The sequence below is a fragment of the Cherax quadricarinatus genome, chromosome 2 (assembly GCF_038502225.1).
Source record: "Cherax quadricarinatus isolate ZL_2023a chromosome 2, ASM3850222v1, whole genome shotgun sequence".
Classification (NCBI taxonomy): Eukaryota; Metazoa; Arthropoda; class Malacostraca; order Decapoda; family Parastacidae; genus Cherax; species Cherax quadricarinatus.
In genome coordinates, this window is record NC_091293.1 from 35094681 (window position 1) to 35107288 (window position 12608).

The window sequence follows — 12608 nt, forward strand, 5'->3', positions numbered from 1 at the left end:
GCTCCAAAAAAGGGAGGAAGAGTGGGGAAGGAAGATAGTAGAGCTTGGTAAGAAAATGGAGGAGTGGATAGCTGAAGAGTGCAGGAAGTGGGAAGTACAGGTCTTAGCAGCAGAAGCTAGGATACAGTGCTTAGAAGAGAAACTGCAAAGCCTGAAACAGATTAGAGAGACAAATGACAATTCAGATGTGACATCAGGAAATTCAAAGTCAGGCGCAGACAAGGGGATGGTAAGCAACAACGGAGACATGCCGTGCACGAAGGCCCTATCAGACCCACGTGGGGCCAGGGAAAAGACGATGAGCACACTAAGATCAAACGACAGGTCCGAAGACAATGAAGGTTTGCTATATGCAGATATTCTAACAGCCAACTGCAGTAGCAAGGGACAGCTGGTCAGGAAAGACAGTTCACTGAGAATAGAAGTTTCAGATATGACAGGGACTGAAGGCAAGAACATGTCAATGGAAGGAAATAAAATGCCTCAGAGGAAGCAGATGGAGACTCAGTGGGAGGAGGAAAGGGCGAGGTCAGTTTTTGTGTACGGGCTCCAAGAAGCCAAGGGGGCCAACTTTGAAGAAATAAAACAGGAGGAGAAAAAAATGATTGAAGGCATCATGAAAACAATAGGGGAGGGCAATATGACCCAGGTGACAAATTTTCAGAGAATTGGGTGGTTTGCGAGTGGAAGGATACGGCCTGTCAGAGTAACTTTCAAGGAAGAATCAGTTCGAACCAGGATTCTGCAAGAGAAAGCAAGACTGAGGGACAAAGAGGGGTACCAGAGAGTATACCTCGACCGCGACAGAACACAAGAAGAAAGGACTACACTGAAAGAGAGGGTACAGAGACGCAAGGAGGAACGAGAAGCAATGAAAATGAGCAGGACCCAGACACAGGAGGAAGGGCAAACACACCCAACAGAATCTCCCACCAAAAGACTCCACCCGCGACATTCCCAACGCAACTGAGCAACCTATACTACAACCCACTCACTGTTCCCTCTGCCACCAACCCCCGTATCACAAACCCCACCCCAACAGCTGTCCCTTATGGGCATTCTGACCCCACCCCCATCAACACAAACCCCACCTACACCACAGCCCCATATAGGCCCCCACCAAGGCTCTCGCTCCCCCAACCCCAATATTCTTGCATGACCACAATGATAGAAAAGAAACTAAAGGTTTGGTACACAAACGCGGATGGAATAACGAATAAACATGAGGAGTGGAATGAAAGAATCAGTGAAAAATCCCCAGACATCATAGCAGTCACAGAAACAAAACTCGCTGAGACAATAACAGACACAATCTTCCCAACAGGATATCAGATCCTGAGGAAAGATAGAAGGAGTAGAGGGGGAGGAGGGGTTGCACTGCTCATAAAACACCAATGGGGATTTGAGGAAATGGAAGGCATGGACATGATTGGAGAAAGAGACTACATTGTAGGTACAATTCAGTCCGGAGAACATAAAGTAGTCATTGGAGTGATGTATAACCCACCACAGAACTGCAGGAGGCCAAGAGAGGAGTACGAAGAAAACAACAGGGTGATGGTGGACACACTGGCTGAGGTGGCAAGAAGAGCTCACTCGAGCAGAGCAAAGTTACTGGTAATGGGCGATTTCAACCACAGGGAGATCGACTGGGAAAACCTGGAGCCACATGGGGGTCCCGAAACATGGAGAGCCAAGATGATGGATGTGGTACTTGAAAACCTCATGCATCAACATGTCAGGGACACAACCAGAGAGAGAGGGGAGGATGAGCCAGCAAGACTGGATCTTGTGTTCACCCTGAGCAGTTCAGACATTGAGGACATCACTTACGAGAGGCCCCTTGGAGCTAGCGATCATGTGGTTCTGAGTTTTGACTATATAGTAGAGTTACAAGTGGAGAAGGTAACAGGAACTGAAGGGGACAGGCCAAACTATAAAAAGGGGGACTACACAGGTATGAGAAACTTCCTGCAGGAGGTTCAGTGGGACAGAGAAATGGTAGGAAAATCAGTAAACGAGATGATGGAATATGTGGCAACAAAGTGCAAGGAGGCAGAGGAAAGTTTTGTTCCCAAGGGAAACAGAAATAATAGGAAGACCAAAACGAGTCCTTGGTTTACCCGAAGGTGTAGGGAGGCAAAAACTAAGTGCAACAGAGAATGGAAAAGGTACAGGAGGCATAGGACCCAGGAAAACAAGGAGATTAGTAGAAGAGCCAGAAACGAGTATGCGCAGATAAGGAGGGAGGCCCAGTGACAGTATGAAAACGACATAGCATCGAAAGTCAAATCTGACAGGAAAATGCTGTATAGCCACATTAGGAGGAGGACAACAGTCAAGGACCAGGTGATATGGCTGAGGAAAGAAGGTGGAGAACTCACAAGAAACGATCAAGAGGTATGTGAGGAGCTCAACACGAGATTTAAGGAAGTATTTACAGTAGAGACAGGAAGGACTCTGGGGGGACAGACCAGATGGGGATACCAGCAAGGAATACACCAACAAGTGTTGGACGACATACATACAGATGAGGAGGAGAAGAAACTGCTAAGGGACATCGATACCTCAAAGGCAATGAGACCGGACAACATCTCTCCGTGGGTCCTTAGAGAGGGAGCAGATATGTTGTGCGTGCCACTTACCACAATCTTCAACACATCCCTGGAAACTGGGCAACTACCTGAGGTATGGAAGACGGCAAATGTAGTTCCCATTTTCAAAAAAGAAGACAGAAAAGAGGCACTAAACTATAGACCTGTGTCATTGACGTGTATAGTATGCAAAATTATGGAGAAGATTATCAGGAGGAGAGTGGTGGAGCACCTGGAACGGAACAGGAGCATAAATGCCAACCAGCACGGATTCACGGAAGGCAAATCCTGTGTCACAAACCTTCTGGAGTTTTATGATAAAATAACAGAAGTAAGACAAGAGAGAGAGGGGTGGGTTGATTGCATCTTCTTGGACTGCAAGAAGGCCTTTGACACAGTTCCTCACAAGAGATTAGTGCAGAAGCTAGAGCATCAGGCGCATATAACAGGAAGGGCACTGCAATGGATCAGAGAATACCTGACAGGGAGGCAACAACGAGTCATGGTACGTAATGATGTATCACAGTGGGCACCTGTGACGAGCGGGGTCCCACAGGGGTCGGTCCTATGACCAGTGCTATTTTTGGTATATGTGAACGACATGACGGAAGGGTTAGACTCAGAAGTGTCCCTGTTTGCAGATGATGTGAAGTTAATGAGGAGAATTAAATCTGATGAGGACCAGGCAGGACTTCAAAGAGACCTGGACAGACTGGACACCTGGTCCAGCAAATGGCTTCTCGAATTTAATCCTGCCAAATGCAAAGTCATGAAGATATGGGAAGGGCACAGAAGACCACAGACAGAGTATAGGCTAGGTGGCCAAAGACTGCAAACCTCACTCAAGGAGAAAGATCTTGGGGTGAGTATAACACCGAGCATGTCTCCGGAAGCACACATCAATCAGATAACTGCTGCAGCATATGGGCGCCTGGCAAACCTGAGAACAGCATTCCGATACCTCAGTAAGGAATCATTCAAGACACTGTACACCGTGTATGTCAGGCCCATACTGGAGTATGCAGCACCTGTTTGGAACCCGCACTTGATAAAGCACGTCAAGAAACTAGAGAAAGTACAAAGGTTTGCGACAAGGTTAGTTCCAGAGCTAAGGGGAATGTCCTATGAAGAAAGATTAAGGGAAATCGGCCTGACGACACTGGAGGACAGGAGGGTCAGGGGAGACATGATAACGACATATAAAATACTGCGTGGAATAGACAAGGTGGACAAAGACAGGATGTTCCAGGGAGGGGACACAGAAACAAGAGGCCACAATTGGAAGTTGAAGACACAAATGAGTCAGAGAGATAGTAGGAAGTATTTCTTCAGTCATAGAGTTGTAAGGCAGTGGAATAGCCTAGAAAATGACGTAGTGGAGGCAGGAACCATACACAGTTTTAAGACGAGGTTTGATAAAGCTCATGGAGCGGGGAGAGAGAGGGCCTAGTAGCAACCGGTGAAGAGGCGGGGCCAGGAGCTAGGACTCGACCCCTGCAACCACAAATAGGTGAGCACAAATAGGTGAGTACACACACGGTGTGGCGGTCAGAGTGTAGGGGCAACAAGGCTCCCAGAATTTTAGTGTTTGTAGGACGTGTTTTAGCTCCTAGCAGAAGCAAGTTATAGTGTCTGGGTCAGTGAACAACCCAACAAGTGACAAGAAGTCTTAAAGTGAAATAGGCGAGAAGGCTGAAATTTCAGGAAATTTGAAAGTTCCAAAGCCTGTTAGAGGCCTAGCAGGCACCTGCTGCCACAGAGCTACAAACAATCAACTTACAAAGACAAGTAAACCCAATGTCAGAAAGTTAAGTGTAAGTCAAGTTGGTTAGTGAGTGAACTATGGGGTAGCATATAGCAAGTGTGATAAAAACAAAAGGTAGAAAGTGAAAACAAAATAAAAGTATCAGTGAAGGTTGGCATTTCGGTAGACCTCCAGGAAGTGGTACTGTCATAGTCAGGCTGTGTGTCATAAATATGGAAAGAAGTGAAGTTACCAGCAGTAAAGTGCAAACATTGAAGGGCGTGTGGAGAATATATATATATATATATATATATATATATATATATATATATATATATATATATATATATATATATATATATATATATATATATATAGCTCAGGGCTGCAACGTCAGATAGAGAGATTGCCCATCTCCAGGCTGTGAGCGCACATCACTCTAGGGACTTCCTCCAAACAGTTCCCATATCGGCAATGGGAACGCGACAGTGGCTCTGCGCCTTGCTGCCCCAGTTCACACAGAATATACATGTATTTGCGGCGAAGTGCAAGCAGACCAATATGGTCTACATGGTCTTAACTGTTCCAAAACCAAGGGCTGGCATGCAAGACACAATGAGGTCAACGACATCATTAAGAGAACCCTTGCTACAGCTGGATGCCCAGCCGAGAGGGAGCCCCGATCACTAGCAGCCAACAATACCCAAAACTAAGCAAACCGCCCCGACAGGATCACCATCTATCCTTGGAAGAATGGCAAGCTCGTAGCATTGGACTATACCTGTGTCCACACTGGCTGACACCTATACCCATCACAGTGTGGGGCGACAGGGAGGAGCTGCTGACCACAGGGAGGAGTACAAGATCAGTAAGTACAGGGACATAAGCCAACAGTATCACTTTGTCCCAGTGGAATCAGAGACCTTGGGATCATGGGGAAAAAATGCCACACGTTTCCTTAAAGAATTGGGTTCCAGACTCATCGACACCACTAGGGACCCAAGGGCAGCCACTTTCATGTTTCAGCGCCTCAGCATAGCCATCCAGAGGGGAAATGCTTGCTGCATACTTGGCTCGAGTCCGGCCTCGGAGGAGCTGGAGGAAATTCATGATCTTTGATACATTGTGCCATTGTATTCATGTTTATGTTTTTCTGTAAATGTATTCTGTTTATTAATAAATGTTCACATAGAATATATATATATATATATATATATATATATATATATATATATATATATATATATATAAGATTAGTGCCACTTACAAAGGATCAAGGAGACCAGAGAGTAAGACACTCTCACAGCAAGAGAGCGGCAGCGAGCAACCACGAGACGACCACTTCTCTGCCAGACACACGTAATATTCATTTAGTTGGGGTTGCACACACACACAAACACACACACACACACACACACACACACACACACACACACACACACACACACACACACACACACACACACACACACACGTGTGTTTCGTCAGGCACTTGTAGAAGCACATAGACTTTTTATCATTGACAGGTAGACTGGATAAGGAGTGAGCAAGGAGGGTTATTTTCCCGTCACAAACTCTCTCTCTCTCTCACACACACTAGGTAGCTAGGAATCTAGGAAGTAGGTATTCTAGGAAGAAGGATAAACATAGAAGGAACTAGCATGTAGGCAGTGGTGGGCACAGTTCTTCAAATCCACTAACCGCTAATTAGTAGAACTAACTTTTTATTTAGCAGATTAGCATTTCCGCTAACTTCAGAAACCGCTAGTAGACCAATTAGCTTCCGCTAAATAAAGTTCTGCTAACTTTGAGTCTATTAAAAAAAATTCATGCATTGTTAGTAGTCAGTAAGCAATGCCTTTTCAACAGTGCACATGTTTGTTCCTGTCTGTTGTGGGCGTTTCACCAACAGTCAGTCAGGCACGTTATTGGCTGACGACGTGTGAGTGTGACTTGCCAACGCAGCAGCAGCACCTGAGCAGCATTGTTATAGTCTTACAGTGTCAGCGATCACCGGGGTGCGTTGTCACTGATTGTTATGAATAGGGGTGACATTTCTGTTCTGCCTAAGGGTGTTGTTGAGGAGTCTGCAGCGGTTTTGGTTGAAGCAGATGCCACTTAGGCTGAGGGCCAGGAGTCGCAGAACCCATGGCCCCACCTGGATGACTATTTTGTCCTCAAGTCAAGGGATATGAAGAATGCCAATATTTTGTATTTTCTGTGCATCGTGTGCCAGCCCAAGGAGACCATCATCAAGGGATAGGCGGCAAGCCTCTACAACTTGAAGTCGCATGTTAAGAGGAAACACCCAGTGCATGCCATCAAGTTTGAGGAGAGAATCAAGCCTGGATCTTCCTGTGGAAAGCACGGGCAATCTTCTTGCGGTAGCGCCACTAGCAGGAGCAGCAGCCAGTCGTCACAGCCGCCTGCAGAGAGAGCACACCAGAGTGCCATTGGCGAAATGTTTGTTGCTGCTGGCAGTAGCGTCCGTCAGTCTGTAGTGGACACAAAGATTGTGGACCCATTCGTCTGCAACATACTACCGTTGCATGTAGTGGAATCCCCCACCTTTGTCAGTCTGATCAAGACACTGAACCCCAGCAAGACATTGATGTCCTGCTGCACCCTTGGCAGGAGGATTTTGGTCAGCCATAAACAGCTTGAGAAGTATCTTGTAAGGTATTTATGAGTTATAAATGCATATTAAGCTACTGCTATAGCTTGTTTGATATTTACTTAATTTTCGTGGGTATTGCAAGTTATGACAGTTTAGAAGTACAGTACCTTTCCCAGTGTTGTAAAGTAATGAAGTAACTTTTCTCGGTGTATACTCTTCAAAAATTATTAATGATGTATCGAGCAATGTATCGTTATCAGATTGTAGTGAAGTAAAAGTAGTAACAGATTTTAGTACTTAAGTAAACGTAAAAGTAGTGAGCAATTTCAGTACATTTTAAAAAGTAAATACTAAAAAAAGTTACTTAAGTACAGTACTCAAATAGTTTTACTTTGCAACGCTGGAACTTATGCTCGAATATAAGTCTTAAAAGTAAAAGTAAAAGACCAAAAAACTAAACCGAATCTGAACTCATGTGAAAAAGTTAGTGGTTAGCGTTTAGCGTTATCTTCCACTAGTTTTTTTAGTTAGCAGATTAGTGGTTAGCGAAGCTCACTTTTCGGTTAGTTGCGCCCACCACTGCGTGTGGGCAGTTGGGTCAGCATCAGGTCAAAGTCAGGCCAGAGAACCATATGTACACATGGACTGTGCAAACATTCTGAGCACCCATGCCCATACTCATATATAACGCACACACACACACACACATTCACGCACTTTAAACCAACTGCTGCAGCATACGGGCGCCTGGCAAACCTACGGATAGCGTTCCGATACCTCAATAAGGAGTCGTTCAAGACACTGTATACCATTTACGTCAATACTGGAGTATGCAGCACCAGTTTGGAATCCACACCTAGTCAAGCATGTCACACAACAAAACACACATACATTCACACAGGCCAACTGATATCTCACTGTGACTTGATAGTATCCTACTCATTGCAACCACAAATAGGTGAGTACAAATAGGTGAGTACAGGCCAACTGATATCTCACTGTGACTTGATAGTATCCTACTCATTCCCTTCCATACACCTCTCTCTCTTTCTCCCCTCATTTCTCTTCCTCTCTCTTCTTTCCCCAATTCCTCCCTCTCTCTTTTTTCTTTCCTCACTCCCTCCTTCCCTCCCCCCTCTAGCTCCCTTCCCTCTCTTTTCTCCATCTCACCATCACTCTCCCTGTCCCCTCCCTCCCTCTCCCCATCTATCTCCCCCTTACAACTCCCCACCCCCACCTCTTTTATCCCTCTTCCTCTTTTTCTCTCCACCTCTCTTCCTCTACTACTCTTTCTCTCCACCTCTCCCTCTCTCTCCACCTTTCTCTCTACCACTCTACCTAACTGTCTCTCTCTCTCTCTCTCACACACACACACACACATACTCTACAAAAACCTAATCCATTAAAAAGAATGATGGCTCAGTGGGGAAGTCGAAGGCTCAGTAGATCAGAGGAAGATGGTCCTGGTAAGGATGAATGGATGGAAGAACAATGTAAAAGGATGGAAAAAGAGTGGGCTAGCAAACTTGACGAACTTTCTGCAAAAAAATGGAGAGGATGGAGGAAGAGAAGTAGAAATAGGAGTCACAAGCTAAAGCCACAGAAGCCATGATATGGGCCCTAGAATATGTGGTAAATATGCTGAAGTGAGTTACAGGGCTATTGCCCAGAGGAGACATGGCATCTGAAGCAGGAACACCCCTATTAAATTAGGAACCCAATGGAAAGGAAGAAGACAAGACTTATGCTAAGGCCCTATCAGTCCACCAAGAAAGGCTGAGGAATGTAGGGACAGAGCTATTAGGAGTATGGATAGCAGTAAGTGAGGGGGGGGGAGAAGGTAGAGAAGGTGACAGGTCCCATGCAGAGGAACGACCATGCCACAAAGAGTTACAGGAAAAAATAAGGGAGACAATGGCTATATACAAACAGGACCCAGTGACACTGAGGGAAAGGCAATGGGAGGAGGACAGGGAGAAGTCAGTGTTTATTCATGGGCATCAGGAGAGCGAAGGGAGGACACATAAGAAAAGAATGCAGAAAGAAAAACATGAAATTGTAAACATCCTCAAAGAAATAGGTGAGGAGGGTATGAGTGAGATAGTAAATTTTCAGAGAATAGGAGGGTGCTTGAAGGGGAGAAACTGGCCAATCAAACAGATTTTCAAGACAGAAATGGTGCAGAACAGGATCCTGCAAGAGAAACCACAGCTGAAGGAATCATTAACATACAAGAGGGTGTTCCTAGACCATGACAGAACAAGAACAGAACAACAGCAGCTGAGGGAGAAGACACAGAAACGAAAGGGGCTAGGGAGAGAGACAAGCAGTGACATCAGAGGACAACCAGAGCTGGGCAGAGCAACAAGCGCAAGCACACACAGAACCACCATCAGAACCCCACAGCCAAACATGATATCCCACCACAAACCACAATCCATACTTACAGCCCCCACCCCACAATATGCTGTAGAATCCCACAGCACACTGCCAGGCCCCCAGAACACAGTGTTGGAGAGGAAACTGAAGGTATTGTACACCAAAGCTGATGGAATAATGAACAAGTGTATTACAACCCAGGAGTCCCAAAGGCCTGTTATCCTGGGTGTAAAGGGAGCAAAATAAACACAGCAGAAAAATTTTTGACTTGTATTATCCTTCACCAATTTAGAACAGAAGTATGTACACTATATACACTATGTACAGCAATAGGTATTAGTGCACTCCACGGTAAGCAAGGCAGAATAGAAGCCACTAGAGAGCAGACCGTGCTTCAACCAGCTCTAGAATGGAAATGACAAGGGCAGACAGGTGAGTGGTACCCACATAACCTCTGCGATTGCCAAAACCATCTTCTCATTGGCTGGAACCTGGGCACTGGTTGAACGATGGGGCCCCATCGCCAACCCTTAGTTCCCTGGCTCGCTGGTTGGGGAAGATAGCCTGTAAATGAGGGTGTGTACATGCGCCGAATAAAGGTTACGTACCCTTTGCATGCCACAAAGTAGGAAGAGTGGCATGAAAGTATCAAAGAGGCATCACCAGACATCATAGCTCTCACCGAAACCAAGCTCACAGGAATGATAACAGATGCCATTTTTCCAACAGGATATCAGATCTTGAGTAAAGACACAGGGAACAGAGCGGGTGAAGGAGAGAGGAGGCAGAGGAGAAGCAAGAGACTACATAATAGGAACACTACAGTCTGGAGGTCTCAAGGTGATAATTGCAATGATGTATAACCCACCACAGAACAGCAGGAGGCCAAGGCAAGAGTATGATGAGAGTATCAGAGCGATGGGTGACACACTGGCTAAAGTGGCCAGAAGGGCTCATGCGGACAGAGTAAAGCTACTGACTGCGGGTGACTTTAATCACAAAGAAATTTACTGGGAGAACATGGAGCAACATGGAGACTCAGAAACATGGAGGACTAAGATGGTGGAGGTAGAACCGGAAAAACCTCATGTACCAACACGTAAGGGACACTACCAGAGAGAGAGAAGAGGATGAACCATCAAGACTGGACCTAGCATTCACCTTGAGTAGTACAGATATTGAGGACATCACATATGAAAGACCCCATGGGGCCATCGATCATGTGGTTTTAAGATTCGAATACACAGTAGAGTTACAAGTGGAGAAGGAAGCAGGAAGGGCAGGACGAACGAAGCCAAACTACAAGAGAGAGGACTACAGAGGCATGAAGAATTTCCTGCACGAGGGTCAGTGGGTCATAGCACTGGCAGGGAAGTCAGTAAATGAGATGATGGAATATGTGATAACAATATACAAGGAAGCTGAGGAGAGGTTTGTACCCAAGGGTAACACAAATAGCGAGAAAGCCAAGATGAAACCTTGGTTCACTCAAAGGTGTAGGTGTAGAAATGCCAAAACCAAGTGTGCTAGAGAATGCAAGAGGTATACAAGACAAAGGACCCAGGAGAATAAGGAGAGCAGTCGTAGAGCCAGATATGAATATGTACAGGTAAGAAGGGAGGCCCAGTTGGAAGCTGAAGACTCAAATGAATCACAGGGCTGTTAGGAGGTAGTTCTTCAGTCACAGAGTTGTCAGGAAGTGGAATAGTCTGGAAAGTGATGTAATGAAGGCAGGATCCATACATAGCTTTAAGAAGAGGTACGATAAAGCTCGTGGATCAGGAAGAGTGACCTAGTAGTGACCAGTGAAGAGGTGGGGCCAAGAGCTGTGAGTCGACCCCTGCAACCACAACTAGGTGAGTACACACACACACAAACACCCACATTTATCTATATATATATATATATATATATATATATATATATATATATATATATATATATATATATATATATATATATATATATATATGCAATAAGATCACAGTAAACAGGTGATTTTAAAATATGCAAAACAACCACTGTGAAAGAGTAGTGAAATTCCAAGCGCTTTCGTGACTGCTCACATTGTCTTGGACTGGGGACTCTCATCCTCAGAGAAAATAATAAACTTACTTCAGGGAAAACTCGAGATTCTCCCCGGAGCGTCTGAATATTTTCTTCTACCATCCCTATATCCTATATTATATGTGGACTTTATTTAACGACAAAGTAAATCAACAAAAATATAATAGGAAGTAGAACAACACAAATAACATCTCAAAGCTTGCATCTAAAATACTTCGTACATACATACATACATACATACATACATACATACATACATACATACATACATACACACATACATACATACATATACTAACACCATAACTGTTCTTTAATTGGCAAAAATCACTTCCACTTCTTTCGTGACAGATATCAAAAATATCTACGGAATATACACTCTAGCTTTCCAGTTCATGGCATTTAATTCTGCGGTCAACCGGTTACGTGGAATATCCGGCCTGACCACTGTGGTTATTATAATATCCGGCCTGACCACTGTGATTATTATAAAATCCGGCCTGACCACTGTGGTTATTATAATATCCGGCCTGACCACTGTGGTTATTATAATATCCGGCCTGGCCACTGTGGTTATTATAATCCTTATAATAGTTTTGGTGGTGCTGTTTTTGGGAGTGTTTATATATATAAACACTCCCATGTATTTATATATATATATATATATATATATATATATATATATATATATATATATATATATATATATATATGCAAAACAACCACTGTGAAAGAATAGAGAAGTTCCAAGCGCTTTCGTGACTACTCACATTATCAAGGAGCAATGAAAGTAAAGCATCAAAGGAAGGTATAAAAAGGGGTAGCCCACACCTCACTATCAGATCCCACAACAACGAAACACTTGACGCGAGACAGCAGGCCCGCCGGCCGAACTAGACGGGTCCTTCATATAACCCACCAACATGTTGGTGGGTTGTATGAAGAACATGTGTGATCTTATTGCATAAATACATATACATATATATATATATATATATATATATATATATATATATATATATATATATATATATATATATATATATGTGTGTGTGTGTGTGTGTGTGTGTGTGTATGATTAACAATTTGCAAACAGGCGAAATTATTTACAAACATTGTCTCTACGTCTACAGCAGGACTCGAACCTGCAGACTCTGTATCAGAGTAACCTGTACTTTACCACGGAGATGGGGGTCTGGCTTCGTGG

The 12608-nt window shown here is 44.3% G+C and overlaps 1 pseudogene; it reads left to right on the forward strand.

The window, feature by feature from the left end:
• The first annotated feature begins 298 nt into the window (after positions 1-298).
• Positions 299-10304, forward strand: LOC128705747 (uncharacterized; annotated as a pseudogene).
• The last annotated feature ends 2304 nt before the right edge of the window (positions 10305-12608 follow it).